The following is a 16,233-nucleotide window of genomic DNA, read 5'->3' on the forward strand; positions in this document are numbered from 1 at the left end:
ACATCTACTTAGCTACAGTACTACCTGCTAAGCATTTACGTTGCAGCAATGCTTACAGTGCCTCAGCTTAGCTGAGCATAATGTAGCATTATTTACCTTTCATTTTTTGGACTATCATAATGGTGGGTTTCACTCATTATTTAGCATACCTTATGATATGCATGTTGACCTTCCATAACATCCCCCTATGTGCTTTTCTGACATATTACATTTTGTGTGACTGCATGTATGGGACACTTGTGTTTATGTGGGGGTTTCACAACTTCAGTACACTGACACCTCACATCTGGCCCTAATACACTGTCATGGTTGGGAAATATACGTTGCTTACCACATAAATATACTAAATTATTGCATTTGTGGTGATTTCACATACAAAATAGAATTGACTGCAGTGGGACTAGAGCCCTGACTACCGACATGCAAAGCATATGCTCGAACCACTATGCTATTACACTACTGCTTATGGTGGCTGTCTATTGCTATTTAACTTCTTGTGCTGTTTAAGCTGACCTACGCGTAGCTAAGCAATGGGCACATCCTTGCAGTTATGCTTAAACTTTCCTGCTGATGTGAAAAAAAAAACATTACTGACACTTTTTAAATATTGCTCTTACAAACTTAGACAGTTGTTAGAATAACAGGTTTTGCATTCACATGCATTTTCTGAATGGTATGACATCTAAAATTTAGTTCTGTTATTATTTTCTAACTTCATTCCTTAATGATATGCCACTACTTTGGCAGTGGCCACTTATTTATTTCATGAAGGTACACTATATGGCAGGAATCTGGACATTCTCTGGGGATCTCTCCTGTTGGGGGTTTACATTCTGTGAGCAGAGCGATCTTGCTCTTTTTACATTGCTGTCCTGCAATTCTGGTGTGCAGGGGGCGTGTATCTTGTGAGAGCACTGCTCTCAAACACGCCCCCTGCGCTCATACACATCCCCATGTATGTATTACAGCATGGCAGTGTGCCTTCATACATATGCATGGCACACTGCTGTGCTGCACAGGAACAGTCCCTTCTGTGCAGGAATAAGTTATTCCTGCACGGACGGTTGCTGAATCCTGGGGAAAGTGTTATCTGGGCTGGCTAAATATTTTCCTTGTATCTCTTATAAGAAATTGTGTGATTTAGCAGATTTTATAGTACATAGTAGATTTGTTCCCCCTTTAGAATAACCTGGTTATACAACTTTTTGTTAAGCTAGGTACTTTAAGTGCAATAGATATTCTGTGTGTAAATATATTGTGACTAGATTTGTTAAATAAATGGTATGAGATTTTTTCCAAAAGAAACATTTTGTTCTAACACTCAGGGCATTGTGTATATATTAAAATGTCCTTGCAACCTATTTTATGTGGAAGAAAGTTTGTAATATTTTAGAATCAGGCTGCAGGAGCATGTTAGAGACATTATAAAATGCTAGAATTGAAAGTCCCTTGGGCATTTATTTTAAAAAATTTCACCATAGTGAGCCATCATTGTTAAAAGGTTGGTATATTGGAATAAATACATTTGGGGATGGGGGAACATAGTGATTTTAAAGATAAATTATTGTATAAGGTAACTTTGTACATGCTAAAATATCACACATTGGTACCTAGGTGGTTAAACAGTGAATGCAACTGGAATTACATGATTTAATAGGTTATAATTGTTTTAATTACCTAGCGATTGTTTAATTGTATGATTGATGGGTGTATTTAAATGTCATTTTGTGATTGTTTTTACTCCGTGAAGGCATTTTTGCTGAGGTGCTAGAGATGAATAAATCTATTTTTTTTTTAATCTGTGGTGGCCATTTTATTCCATTGTGCTGCTTCGTTTTGTGGTTTGATTGTCTGCAATTATCCCCGCTAGGCTTTTGGATACTGGCAAAGACATTCTCAATCCCCATAGTCCCTTTCTTTAGGCAATGCCAACCTGATACATGTACCAGCTTAACTGAACCTATGAAAGAACATCTGAAAATGGTACTGCTCAATGCTCAAAGTCTTAACAAGAAACTCCACTCCCTGTAAGCCTTCCTCTCCTTGGAAAGTGTAGACATATGTTTAGTAAAAGAGACGTTTAAAGTCACTGAGGGACCCCAGCAATGCAAGGTTATAATACCCTTCACACCTTTAGACAGCAACTGCACAACAGGGAACTAAAGGTGGAGGGGTGTCAGTCTATATTAAGACTAATCTCATATGCAAACTAGTTAAAATGTATGACCCACTGGAACTCATACATGTGCAAGTCACCATAAACAGGGTGCCATACCACATCTCTGCAACATATAGGTCTCCTTCCATGTCACAGGAAACCCCATACTACCTATCTCAATGTACTAAAGTCCCTCACCCTTCAACCCAAATACAATATTCATGGAGGATCTCATCTCCCCTCTGTAGATTGGGAATCCTACATCACTTCTAATGCACAAGCCAGTAAATCCTAAACTTTGTTAATACCAATATCCTGGAACAGTTGGTCCATTCTCCTACCAGGGGTACAAACATCCTTGACATTGTACTCACAAACATGGGAGGGTGTGGCCAGGGTTCCTCACCCAATGTAATATCTTCGCTCATCAGATCTGACCATCAGGCAGTACTACTTGAAATAAAAATTAAATCTGGGAATCCAGTAAAACCAAAAACATTTAAGAATTATTCCAAGGCTAACTTCTCTCTACTAAGCAACACCTTGGCTAAATTTCAAACACCCTCAAACCCAGTAAACACAGTAGAATATACTGAACTATTTACAAAATCTCTGTACAGCCATATTGATAGCCGTATAGACTGAGCTGTGCCCCCTCTTATTAAGTATAAGACAAATTCAAAAGACAAGAAACCTGGTGGATTCACACTATCAAGGAGTTATACATCAAAAGAAAAAAAATCTTGGCCAGGCATAGGATGAACAAAGCCATACATACTAAAATCCCCCTGACCAATCTAAACAGGCAGCTAGGAGGGTTACATAACATTTCAATGGCTAAATTTGAAAAAAATATATGTTTTCTGGCAAAGGATAACCAGAAAACTTTCTGCAGCTATGTCCGTAACCTCACAGAAAATATACAACAATGTGCTGAACATATTGTAAATGGCATCACCCACACTGAACTGGAGGTGATTGCCAACCTTTTGGTTGACAGATTCAGCTCAAATCCCCCACCCAATCCAAAGGAAATACAATAAAACATAATCTCCCCAAACATTACTAGGAAACAGGGCATTAATGCACTTTACATGGCCTCTCTGGTCTACCAGAATCACATTTCAGCTGGAGCCTTCAGTTAGGTTTTGTGCCCAAGGAATGGAAGATGGCTACAGTCATTCCCCTGCAGAAAGAAGGTCCAATCATGGATCCGGGTAACTACAGGCCCATAAGTCTTACCAGCCTCATATGTAAGGCCATGGAAAGAGTCATCATGGACATGATAAATGAGGACATAGGTAACCTGCAAATGCTGTACCCATCACAGTTTGGAATTGTTAAAGGAAAGTCATGCCTATTAAATCTGGTAGATTTTTTTGAGAGGGTCAACAAAGCACTGGATGAAGGTAAGACTGTGCACACAGCTTACCTTGACCTGGCCAAAGTTTTGGATACAATACCCAACTCAGGCATTATAGATAAGCTCACTAATTTAGGTATAAACCCTTTTATCACCCACTGGATAGCCAACTGGTTCACTGATAGGACCCAGCAGGTCAAAATAAGTGAGGCCACCTCCACTAAGAGGACTGTCAATAGGGAAGCCCACACCCCTTCAGGCTCGGGAACTGAACCTGTTCCTTTTTTGCATCTTTTTCCCCAAAATGGAAGCAAATGCTGAAGATTTATGGTTGACTAAGTTTGCAGATGATTGCAAGCTGGGGGTTATCATCAACTCCCCTGCAGGCACTAGCATTCTTCAAGAAGGTCTATTTCTGGGGGCGTGGCTAGTATGAGGACTGTGTAGCAGAAGAATTCAGCATCCCCACTGAAGATAATTTTCTTTACTGGATTTTTGTCTTTTAAACAAGAAAACTTGGATTTTTTTTCTATACAGTATGTTAGATCTAAACTTCTTTTACAAGAAAATTAAAAAAAAAATGAAACAGGACAACTTTTCCAGTCAAAAATCTACTTGGAAAAATCACAATTCATTTGAAGAAAATTCCAACATGAGTCACTCTAAGATAGGCAGTCAGGACTCTAGTATGAAAAGAGACTTACAAACTCTAATATCCAACATTCAGGACTTAACTACAAAAATTGACAAAATTGACTCAAAAATAGACAGCTTTAAAAAAAAAGCCACTAAACAAATCAAACTACTACATGATGATTTGAAGCTACAGAAAATCCAAATATCTAGTATACAGGAATCCTTAAATTACATGGATGGCAGAATTCTGGAGAATGAAAACAATACTACATTTTTACTTAAACAAAATACTATGTTACAAAGCAAGTTGGATGACCTTGAAAATAGATCCCGTTGAAACAATCTAAGGATTTTTGGACTTCCTGAAAATATTGAGGGCAATAACCTGATTTTGCAAAATGTATCTAAATTTTGTCTTGCATTTTTACCCTGTCCCTGATTTTTCTCATAAATCACAGACAAAACAAATCAATAATGTTAGACAGTACAGTTTTGCACTTATTGCCAAACAAATCTGTGATGACTCAAAACCTGTGGTTCTATTAACGTTTAAGTGAAGTATACTAATAGCTATACATTGATCCTGATTTGCCATTTCCCATTATTTTCAGTTACATCCAGAATTATTGAGGAAAGTAGTAAGAGCTATGGAAAATAATACCATCATGGTGAAAATAGCTGAAATAATACTTTCACATACATGACACTGGGGTCTCCCAAGGCATAGCCCATGATGTATAGGATAAGCAAGGTAAAGAAGAACAATAACTGGAGAAGGTGATTTTCATTTTCTTTCTGTCAGACTCTTAAAACTGCTTATACTACATTGTTCCATTTTAAAGTAATTGTGATATTGCTTGCCAATTCATTCAAAGCAGCTGTGCGATTTCTTTGCCTATGTGAATATTCTGATTGGAGGGATTTGTGTACATTGTGTGCAGATGCCTGAAAAGAGCAGATACAAATTCTCAAGCAGAGACTAAAACAATGTTTAACACAGAGGCCCAAGGGGAATGCTGAGTGCTAGGCTGTACTTCATTAGGATTTTCCTGTAAAGCTACATTCAGGAGTGATCAGCCAACTGAAGTTTGATACTGACACTTACAAAAACTTTAATAAAGTAGAGCAGTAGACTTGGTAATCCATGTTTAGCTTATGAATGCCTATTGTTTTCTGGTGAATCATACATTTCTGAGACAATAACCATACCTGTTTATAATACCTTTATGCTTTTACACAGACTTTAGAGGAATTGTAAATTGTAAAATCAATGTAGGGAAGGCTAGACAACATTCCAAAATATCCATTAGGGTCAGTGAGACTTGGGCTATTTTGCTGTTACTAAATACAATAAAATGCTGCTGTCCAGCAAGAAGCCAACTGTATATCATCAAAGCAGAGATAATAGATGCTGGTAGAAAGGTACCTCATTGTACACTTCATTTTATATATAGCATTCACTAATCTAAATATTTTCTATTTTTTAAGATCTTTTTTTTCTTATCTACACCAATACCTAGAGGTTTTTGCCTACATCCACTCATCGATCCATTCATCTATTAAGCATCTGTGTTTTTGGAAAATGCAGTTACGTAAGTTTCCTTTTTATCTCTAAGTGTAGTATTCCTTCTGCAAAGTATGTTGGTCACCCGGATCCTATTTTAAAGGTTTATTTTAGATATACTAGACTTTTCTTACATAAAAATTACTATTAGTTAATGAGAGCTGACCTCTTGATGCTTGTGTTATGGTATACATGGACAGATGACCATAAAGTGATTTGTGGGACTGACTGTTGTTACTTAAAAACTTGAGTACGTGTGGACAGTAATATACTTATTAGTACATTTTTCCAAGATGTGTAAGACAAGTTTGTCCACTTCTCTTAAAGGATGAAATGTGAATCTGTATTCTTTATTGGATCACTATGATGAGAACACTGGGACAGGATAATTCTGGACTGCTTAGTGCTATATTTTCACTTATTTATTGTTTTTAGTAGAATATTGCATTTCTATATAAGACAGTATGTGTTACATTGAGGGGAATTTTAGAGATTCATTTGAATGTTTTAGACAAATATTAATATAAGAATGTAGATGTGTATTTTGTTTTATTGTTTAAATTATGCTTGCTTTAGTGTTCATTCTCCGTTCCAAGTAACTGACACAAGTCAAAGCTCATATAAAAATGTATCTATTCAGAGACTGAGTTAAGCATGGGAAATCATGTTTTTTTCTCAAACAGTGGTATACACATACACTAAGATATTCACCTTCAAATTAGATAAAGCTGTTTATAGTTTTAATAATAATTCTACCCAACTGAAGTGTATGTTTATATTCTTGAATAACATGTTCAGATGTTTTGAGACATTGTAAATTTTTATTGACTGTGGCAGATTTAATTATAACTGTGATATAAAGGTCTTATAAAATAACACCTCACACAGCAGCAAAAATATTTCATTTATCTGTAATAATTTTATATCTCTAACATCTATCAGGTTACACCTACTAGAAAACATATTGCAGTAGATCAATTGACAATGCTTCAATACATCACAATATATTTACTGTTTATTTTTCCTCTCTCCATCTTCTATATTGTATATATATATATATATATATATATATATATATATATATATATATATATATTTGTGAGAAAGGAAACAAAACATGATTAAAAAATGTATATTTGATAACATACAATACTTCTGTTAACATAATAGATCTAAGAAATCTGTTTCTATATCCTTGTTTGAAAAAAATTATTAATACAAAATAAGTTAATAACTATTGATAGATATTACTATCATATTATACTATGTTAAATGCAGTTAAATAATAATTAGTCAAATAGATAGCTTTATACTATCCTTATGATACTTTATATTAGAGACTAGCTAATACTTTTTTCTATGTTTTATACATACACAATAATTTACATTGTATTTAATTTTCGTGATTAACATATTATATCAGATGAAATATATCTAGTTAAATTTTAATAGATTTAAGTTAAAATAATCACTAGTTTTATATCTAATCACTATTACTTAATACATATTACTGGTGGTAGCTGTGTTCTGTTGCTACTGGTTAAGGGCTCGATCTCAGTGGCAAATGTCATTGAAGCAGGGAGTTTATAACTCCAGGCGGGGAGCTATATTGTGTTTTTATAATCTGTATTATATGTTCATTGTTAAAAAACAGTTTCTTTTGACATCCATTTTAATCTATCCAAATAGAATTATAGGTTACAATGCTCATGATATATGTGTTTCCCACTATGAACCAATATATAGTACTTGCAGAATGAACAAGTTTACGGTTGGAAAGAGATTATCAAATTACACATATTGTATTGATATATTATTAATTACTCACACACTCATACCTATATAACATGACTATATTAAAAGGCATATCAATTAATATAAATGGTCTAAATAACCCCATCAAAAGAGGTAGTTTATTTAAATATCTAGCCATACATAAACCAAACTTATTTTTTTACAGGAAACTCATTTAATAGGAGATAATATTAAGTTCTTGAACACAAATAAATATACAATCATCGCAAGCTCAGTATATACAAAAAAGAAAAGGGGGGTTGCAATTTTATGGGACAAATCGCTTCCTTTACCAAGAATAATTAAAACATATCAAGATAATAAAGGATTGCTATGTTTAGCCATTATTGAAATAAACAAAAAAATATATATACAATAAAAAATAACTACTGGTTACCGGGAATAGGTACTAATACTATCAAACAACTTTTATCTCAAATAATATCTCAGTCTGAGGGAAATATCATCATGGTAGGGGAATTTAATTGTATTCTAGATTTAAAATATGCAACCACTTTAGCAAATAGAAAAATTACCCCTCAAGCAAAACAATTAATAAAATGTATAGACTCCTACCTTCTCAAAGATATTTTTGACTTCACTGATCATAGCTCTCTAAAATAAACATTCTATTCCAATAGACACAAATCATATTCCAGAATTGATAGAATACTATTCTTCACACAAATTATAAATGATTTAAATAACAGCAAAATCATTTCTTGTCCATTCTCCGATCATAATTCCATTATATTTGAATTAAATATCAACAACATCCCTAATGCACAAATAAAAAGAATACCTGCATATCTTATCCAACTTAAAGATTTTCAGTCATTTTTAAAAGAAGAAATACAAAATTTTATAGATATAAATTCAGCATCTAATACTTATGACATATATGTTTGGGATGCACTAAAAGCTTACCTATATGGACAAATTAACAAACTGCATTACAATAAAAGGAAAACATGGGATTAAGATATGGAAACATTACAGAATAAGCTTGATTTATTGCATCTCAAAAACAGAGACAATCTCTCTTCTAAAAACATTAGAGAGGAAATAAGCAAATTAAATGAAGAATATAGAAACATACTACATCATAAGATAATGATTACATTAGAAAAATATAAATTCCTTGCTTATTCACTAAACCCTAAACATTTAACTAATCTCAAAAATAAAACTAAATGAATGGATAAACATAATCATATTAAAGGAATATATTCCCTGAAGAAAAAGAAAGAAGTATACAGTATACAAGATATAATAGAAGAATTTAGAAGTCACTTTCATACAATTAATCAAGATACACATAATATAGAAAGTAAAGACAACATTAAGCATTTTATTAATAAAAATCTTCATAATAAACTTAATAAACAACAAATAGAACTTATTGATAAACAAATTACCCTAGCCGACATACAAACTCAAATCCTTAAGCTCAAGCAAAATAAGGCACCTGGAAATGATGGTATTATACCAGAAATATACAAAGTTATACCCAAATCAGTTATTTCATTACTCCATAAAGTATATAGTACAGCTCAAAACAACTTCATAATACCTCCCTCATGGAAATATACATTCATTTCACCCATCTTAAAACATAACAAGGACCCTAAATATTGTTCCTCTTACAGACATATTTCTTTATTAAATACTGACTACAAGATGTTTATGAACACATTAACTGAAAGACTAAAAAAGTTTTTACCCCAATTAATTGATGAGGATCAGACAGGTTTTGTAATCAATAGAAACACTTATGATAATATAAAATGAACATTAGCCCTTATTGACTTCTCACAAAAGAAAAAAAAAGAACCTAAATTTAATTAGTTTGGACATAAACGCCACTTTTGACTCAATTAATTGGGATTACTTGTTCACATTATTTGAGTGTTTAAATTTTTCATACAGTTTTATTAATCTACTAAAACACTTGTATAATGGTACATTTGCTTATATCAAATAAGGTACATATACTTCAAATAAATTTCCTATCATAAAAGGTACCAAGCAAGGTTGCCCACTATCTCCATTGTTGTTTACAATGATAATAGAACCATGGGCTAATGATATTAGGAATAATAATAAAACAGAGGGTTTAGAGATTGAAAAAGATATAACAGCCAAAATTAAATTATTTGCAGATGATGTTCTCATCTCTACAAAAGGAAATGATTCTTCAATATCAGCCCTATTTGATTCGATTAAGATTTTTCAAAAGATGTCTGGGCTGCCTTTTAATGACAACAAAACTAAAATTCTACCCATACACTCAAATACAAATAACAAATCTAACTATAACTATCAGCAGTTAACTAGTACAGATCAAATTACTTATTTAGGAATAATTCTAGCTAAAAACATCAAAACAATAATACAATTAAACTATAATAAGTGTTTTGAAAATATTCAAAATCTATTTTTAAAATGGAATACAATAACTTTCACTACAGAAGAAAGATTAACTATTATTAAAATGATTATTCTACCCAACATGTTATATATTATACAATCCATTCAAATACTCCCTTCAAAAAATTTACTAATAAGTTAAATATTTTAATATTAAAATTCTTTTGGTCTGGGAAAAAACAAGAATATCAATTAATCAACATCAAAACAGTTGGAACAATGGTGGGATAGCATTCCCAGATCTAAACCTTTACTCTATTTCCTCAATAATCAAAACAATTACTCAACTTTTAGATACTACATACTCAGCTAAGTGGAAACTGCTATGGATTTCATCAGCTATACAGCTAATTTCCAGACCATCTACACACAAATTAGAAATAATAAGTAACCCCTTTTTATGGATCCTTAAAGATTATTTTACAGTACATATAAATCTCAATCATACTACTAGCTACATTCATAATATTATAACAAATTAAAAAAAAAATTATATATAAACACCCCAGATACAAAAAATGCTTCTTTTTGTTATTCCCCATAGCTTTCACACAAGAATATTTTATAACTTCAGACATAAATAAAATTACCATATTTAAACATAATGATCTTAAGTTTTGGTTCCAACTAACATCAGGATATAAAATCAAATCAGTTGAATACATAATATAGGAATATCAAATAGACAATACAATGTGGCTAGATATACAAACACTTTTACTAACTCTAGCTAAACACGAATCAAGTATTCTGCTATACCATTTTCAATCAATCTTACTTCATAAACATACATATTCTGGCAAATTTTCTTTTATTTATAGAACAATAAGGGAAGAAACTTTCAGCTGTCCATAGAACTTCTGGAACTATTTTTACTCTATCAATAATAATCTCCCTACTGATTTAGACAAAGCAAACATATTACAATCAGCAGGGAAAACTACTTTATATTTGAACTGGAAATTATATACGTGGAGATATATAAACAGATCGTTCTACACTCCTCAATTAATGGATAAAATAAGCAAAAAACAAAATATTTGTAATAAATGTAAATCAAATATAGACATAAACTGGGCACATATGTTTTACGAATGCCATACTTTAAGTACATTCTGGGGGAAAATAAATAATTTACTACAGGCACTTTATTCGGACAATTTCACATTAAATAAATCTCTTGTGATATTTATTACTCTTGTTCCACAATGTTTCATAAAAATAAAGTATCCATTATTATTGGCAATACTGCCAGTAGCCAGAAAGACCATAACAAAAAATTGGATTTCAGAATCTCCTTCTTCCTTTTCTGAGTTCATGAATCTGTTAAATGTTGTATGCCAACTGCAATTAAAAACTATAAACTCAAGGACAACCAAAAAAACATACAATCTTCAATTGTGGGTTAATCTGCAAAACTTGTTGAAGAAGAACGAATCTCTATAACAAATTACATTCATTTTTTTCTTTCATAATGACAATATGCATTATAATCAGATATCAATAACACATTGTAAATATATTAATGGATGTCTGTGTAAATACTTTAATTGGTTCATTTCTGTTAGTTTGGTTTATATCAAATATGTAATCTATATAATATAATTTATATATGTTAAAGTTTTCAGGTTACAGTTTTTATTAGGATTTTATGTGATTGTTTACAATTTTTGAATATATTAAAATCAATAAAATTGTTTTGAAAAAAAAAGAAGGTCTATCTCTGACTAATAAATGGTGCCAATGCCATGGTCTTAAACTCAATCCTAAGAAATATATAATTGTACCCTTTGGTAAATCAACCATCCAGGAAAATTACCATGTTGATAATGCACCCCTAAGAGTTGACACAGTGGTCAAGGATCTGAGAAAGCACATAGATAGCAGCCTTACCTTCGATGACCATGTGGCCACAGTGGTGAGGAAATCCTTTTATGTTGCAAAACTTATAAGTAAGGGCTTGGCATCTAGGTCCAAGGAAGTCATTATCCCACTTTGCTCTGCCCTTATCAGACCAATTACAGAGTATAATGCTCCCTTTGGTATGTACCTGACCAGGCATATGCAGCAACTAGAGTGACCTCAAAGTTTCCTTACAAAAAGTATACAAGGTGTAACAAACCTGCCTTATGCAGAGCACCATAAAGCCCTTTCCCTCTACTCAGTCTCCTGTAGATTGCTGAGGGGTGATCTATGCCTGGCTTACAAGACATTCACAAACCCCACACTTATGAATTTCCTACATATTCATAAGTCAAAAAGTACATAAAATACAAGGCCTGGCAACCTGAATTTTGTCTGTGACTTAAACAGAACATGCTGGAGAGACAGATATGTGTCCCAGAGACCGCCCCTTCTATGGACCCATCGATGTGAAGCTGAGTTTGTCTATTACCCAGTTTAAGTGCAACCTAGACAAGTGGATGGGGAATAGGAAATTTACAAAGGGCCTGGCACCCATGTCCCTTATGGACATAGGTAGCTTATAAATGCCTGTCCCTCAATGTCCTATTTGGATGCAGGACATCATTATTCTTTTGGAGAAAACTTAGCTAGGCTTAGAAAAGCCCCCTTGGGTCATTTGCCTAGTAACAGTCTATGAATCTATGATGTCATGGTGGGACTCACCTTGTGTGTGTTGGAATGGGTCAAAATGTACAAGGTTACATTTCTTATTAATAGTTTGTGAATACAGCTCAGTTGTCTGTGCTATCCAGAATTATCTTGTAAACAAGACTGGAGGGAATCACAACAAATACATGCCCAAAAAGATTCTCTCGACACAGCTTACCCCTCAGGGTCAATACTCAAAGGACCTATACCGCCCATGACTGGAAAGATCACCACAAGGAAATTGCCATCAGAGAGACGGAACCTGACAAGGAAAATGCATCCTAAAGCATCTCTGAAAACCACCAACAGAGATTTTGAAAAGGCAAGAAAAAAGGAATTGCGACTCACAACAAAACTGACTGAAGTCTGAAATCAGTCCACAAAACTCCTAACTGACACAGAGTACAGAATGCTAAAAAAGGGAATTACATTTATCTCACAACAATGTGGCAATCTCAGTGGGACCATCATTGACTTAAAATTGTTCACCCATAAATTCAACCTCAATTTTTTTTTTCTAAGCACAAGAAGAAGCAAGATCAACAAGATGACACTAATGCCATCACCAACATAAGAAGATGGAAAAAAATAGAAACTTTTGCCCACGATCCTTCTAGTCACTAATGCACTCCAGGAGAAATGTGAGGCCAACATCCAGAAGATATTCCAGAAACCTGCTTAGAAAAGGATATATAATCTAGACAAAATGGAAATCCAAGCACTCCCTGAACTCAGCAAAATCAAAACACAAAGATTAATGAAATTAGATAAAGGAAAAGATATACTTATCATGGATGCTACCACCTACAACAACAAGATTCTAGGCCTCTTGAAAAACTGAATATACTATGATCCCACAGAAATTGGCAAAATAAGGCTAGCTTGTGAAGAAATCCTACTTGAACTAACAAACTTAAACAAAGGACTTATCAATCATAATCATGGATTTCCTCTCTGTACTACATCTAAAACTCACCAACATTTGGCATTCCCATACACCACAGAAACATCAATGATCCTCCATACAGACTAGTAGTAATCAGTGGAGAGTCCATCACTGAACCTATGTCCATCTATCTGGATGTACAAATAAAACTGCTAGCCAAAAACAATAGGTCATTCATCCTTGACTCTATGGACTTTCTTAAGAAAATCAGGGACCTCCCCATTGCAAAAAAATCCAGCAATCATCAGTGTTGAGGTCTTGTAAAACATGCTGCCACACCAGATGGGTAGCCAACTGGCTCACCGACAAGGCATATTGTTAAAGTGATGTACCACAGGGATCTCTGCTGGGCTCCTTACTGTTTAGAATTTATTTCTCAGAAGTCCAGGCAAAGTTGGACAGCCTGTAACTGACCAAGTTCACTGAAAATTGCAAATTATGAGCAATTATTGACTCCCCTCAATGATGTTAATATACTGCAGACAGGGTTAATGCAGACAAATGATTGGTGCCAAAGCCATGGATTAAAGATAAATGTATTATTATTCTCTTTGGGAAAGCTGTCATCCCTGGCAATTACATTATAGACAGCAATCCCCTAAGAATAGACCCAGTGGTACATAATCTGGGTACTCAGGTTGATAGCAATCTGAACTTTGACCATCAAGTATCCACAGAAGTAAGGAAATCCTTCTATGTGGTACATCTTATAAGTAAAGCATTGCATGCAGAACTAAGGATGTTATAATTCCATTATACTCGGCCCTCATCAGACCAATAATTGAGTACAATGCTCCCTTTTGCATGCACCTCACCAGACACCAGCAACAACTGGAGAGACCACAGAGGTTTCTCACCAAGAAATTACAGGGTACACCAAACAAGTCTTATGTGGAAAGACTAAACGCCTTGTCATTGTATTCTGTCTACTAGAGGGTGCTAAGGGGTGACATTGGCATGGCTTACAGGGCAGTCTCTGACCTGGCCCTGATGGAAATTCTATATATTCATAAATCAAACTGGAGGAGGGTCACTCACTCCAGGGATCTTAACCTACCCTCTGACATGAATGGGTCATGATGGAGAGAGAGATACATCTCTCAAAGACTGTCACATCTCTGGAACAAGCTTCTAATTCATGTGAAATAGAGACATTCCCTGATCCTCTTCAAATGCAACCTAGATCAATCGATGAATGGTTATAAATTCACTGCTGGGGTAGTGCCCATGCCCCTCCTAGACAGAGGAAGTCAGTATTAACTACCATAGACCCTTACCTCTGAACTTCACTCACCTAACCACCAACAACTGTGGTAACTCAAGATAAATATGGCTAAGCTTGTAAGGGCTCTAGGGCCATTAGCCTAGTAATCTCCTATGAACCTAGGAACATGACCTCTTCAAATTTGCCATCATTGACAGGACATAAGACACACCATTAGATAGGAACCTGAATGACAAATTAGAAAAGAAAGAACTTGAATGACAGATTAGACTCCAAGATGGAAAACCCCATGGACTCAACACTACTGTATCCATAAACTGCATCCTGAACTTCCCAAAACTAGACCATAAAAAATTCTAACTATACTCATGAGCACCAGATTAACTCCTGACTTGTTTCCACTAGGAATTACATCTTGGAATACATACTACAGCTCAATTGGCAGACCTATTTGCTTCAGGCAACTCCCTAGCAAGGCATTTGGGATAAAGTGTTGACTTCATAGATAAATAAGCTTTTCATTCCAAAGCTATAATTTCAACCTCTTCCACTTTATGAATTTTTGTTGGTAGTTGTGTACTTGCTACGTTGAACGTTCTACTTACATCTGCAATATAAATTTAATGGAACCATCCCTTACAAAAAGCATTCAAGCTTCTATAGATTTTTTGATTGGTTAGATCTTTGTACTGAAATTTGCATTTTACTATCCAACCCAAATGGTGTTATATGGTCGTATCCAAAACACCGCTTAGCTATCCGATAACCTGCCCCTCCAGTTTTGACCCTGCTGGATCTGACAACCAAGGCTTCTGGAACCACCCACAAGGTTGCCCTAAGGACTGGACTAACAGGCATTGGCACACCCTTAGCATCCTCACCCCTCTAAACCACTCTTCTCTTGCCTGCTAGCTGCTGTACAACCCAGAAACTTCATCCAAGCATTCAAACATACAAGCAGCGTGTCAAGTATTACTTCTAGCAAGAGTGCCCATCCTCATTACAGGCACTACTACAAGTTACCCTGACACCTTCGTGCTACACATAATAGATTCCACATTGGCAATTGTACCCTTTAAGAAAAGTATTGACCCACATTTTCTTTAAAACATAGCTTTTAGAATCAGGTGGCAAACAAACATTCTAATCTACCCCAAGAGGCTTCTTACTCTTTCATTATCATGGTAGTTTTAATTGTTTCTAAACTTCTCCAAGCTTTCACTAGTAAAGAAGACTGAACCCCCAGTGTTAGATTTTTGACATCTCTGTACATGACTACTCCCATGTCATTTTAGTGTTGTCCATCTACACAGAGGTGAATGCATTTTTCTCTTGACTTTCCCATACATAGCCCCAACCCTCAACCTTCCCTACCCTCTCTACTGAGTCCGTTGTACTAAACTTACCCCAGTTTTTTCCTTCCTACATAGGCAACCTAAATCTGACATCATTTTTACAATTATTATTACATTTCTACATTATTTTTTCATCTTTTTTACAACTG

This window comes from Protopterus annectens, chromosome 3.part0 (assembly GCF_019279795.1).
Source record: "Protopterus annectens isolate FY-2018-M chromosome 3.part0, PAN1.0, whole genome shotgun sequence".
In the NCBI taxonomy this organism is placed as follows: Eukaryota; Metazoa; Chordata; order Ceratodontiformes; family Protopteridae; genus Protopterus; species Protopterus annectens.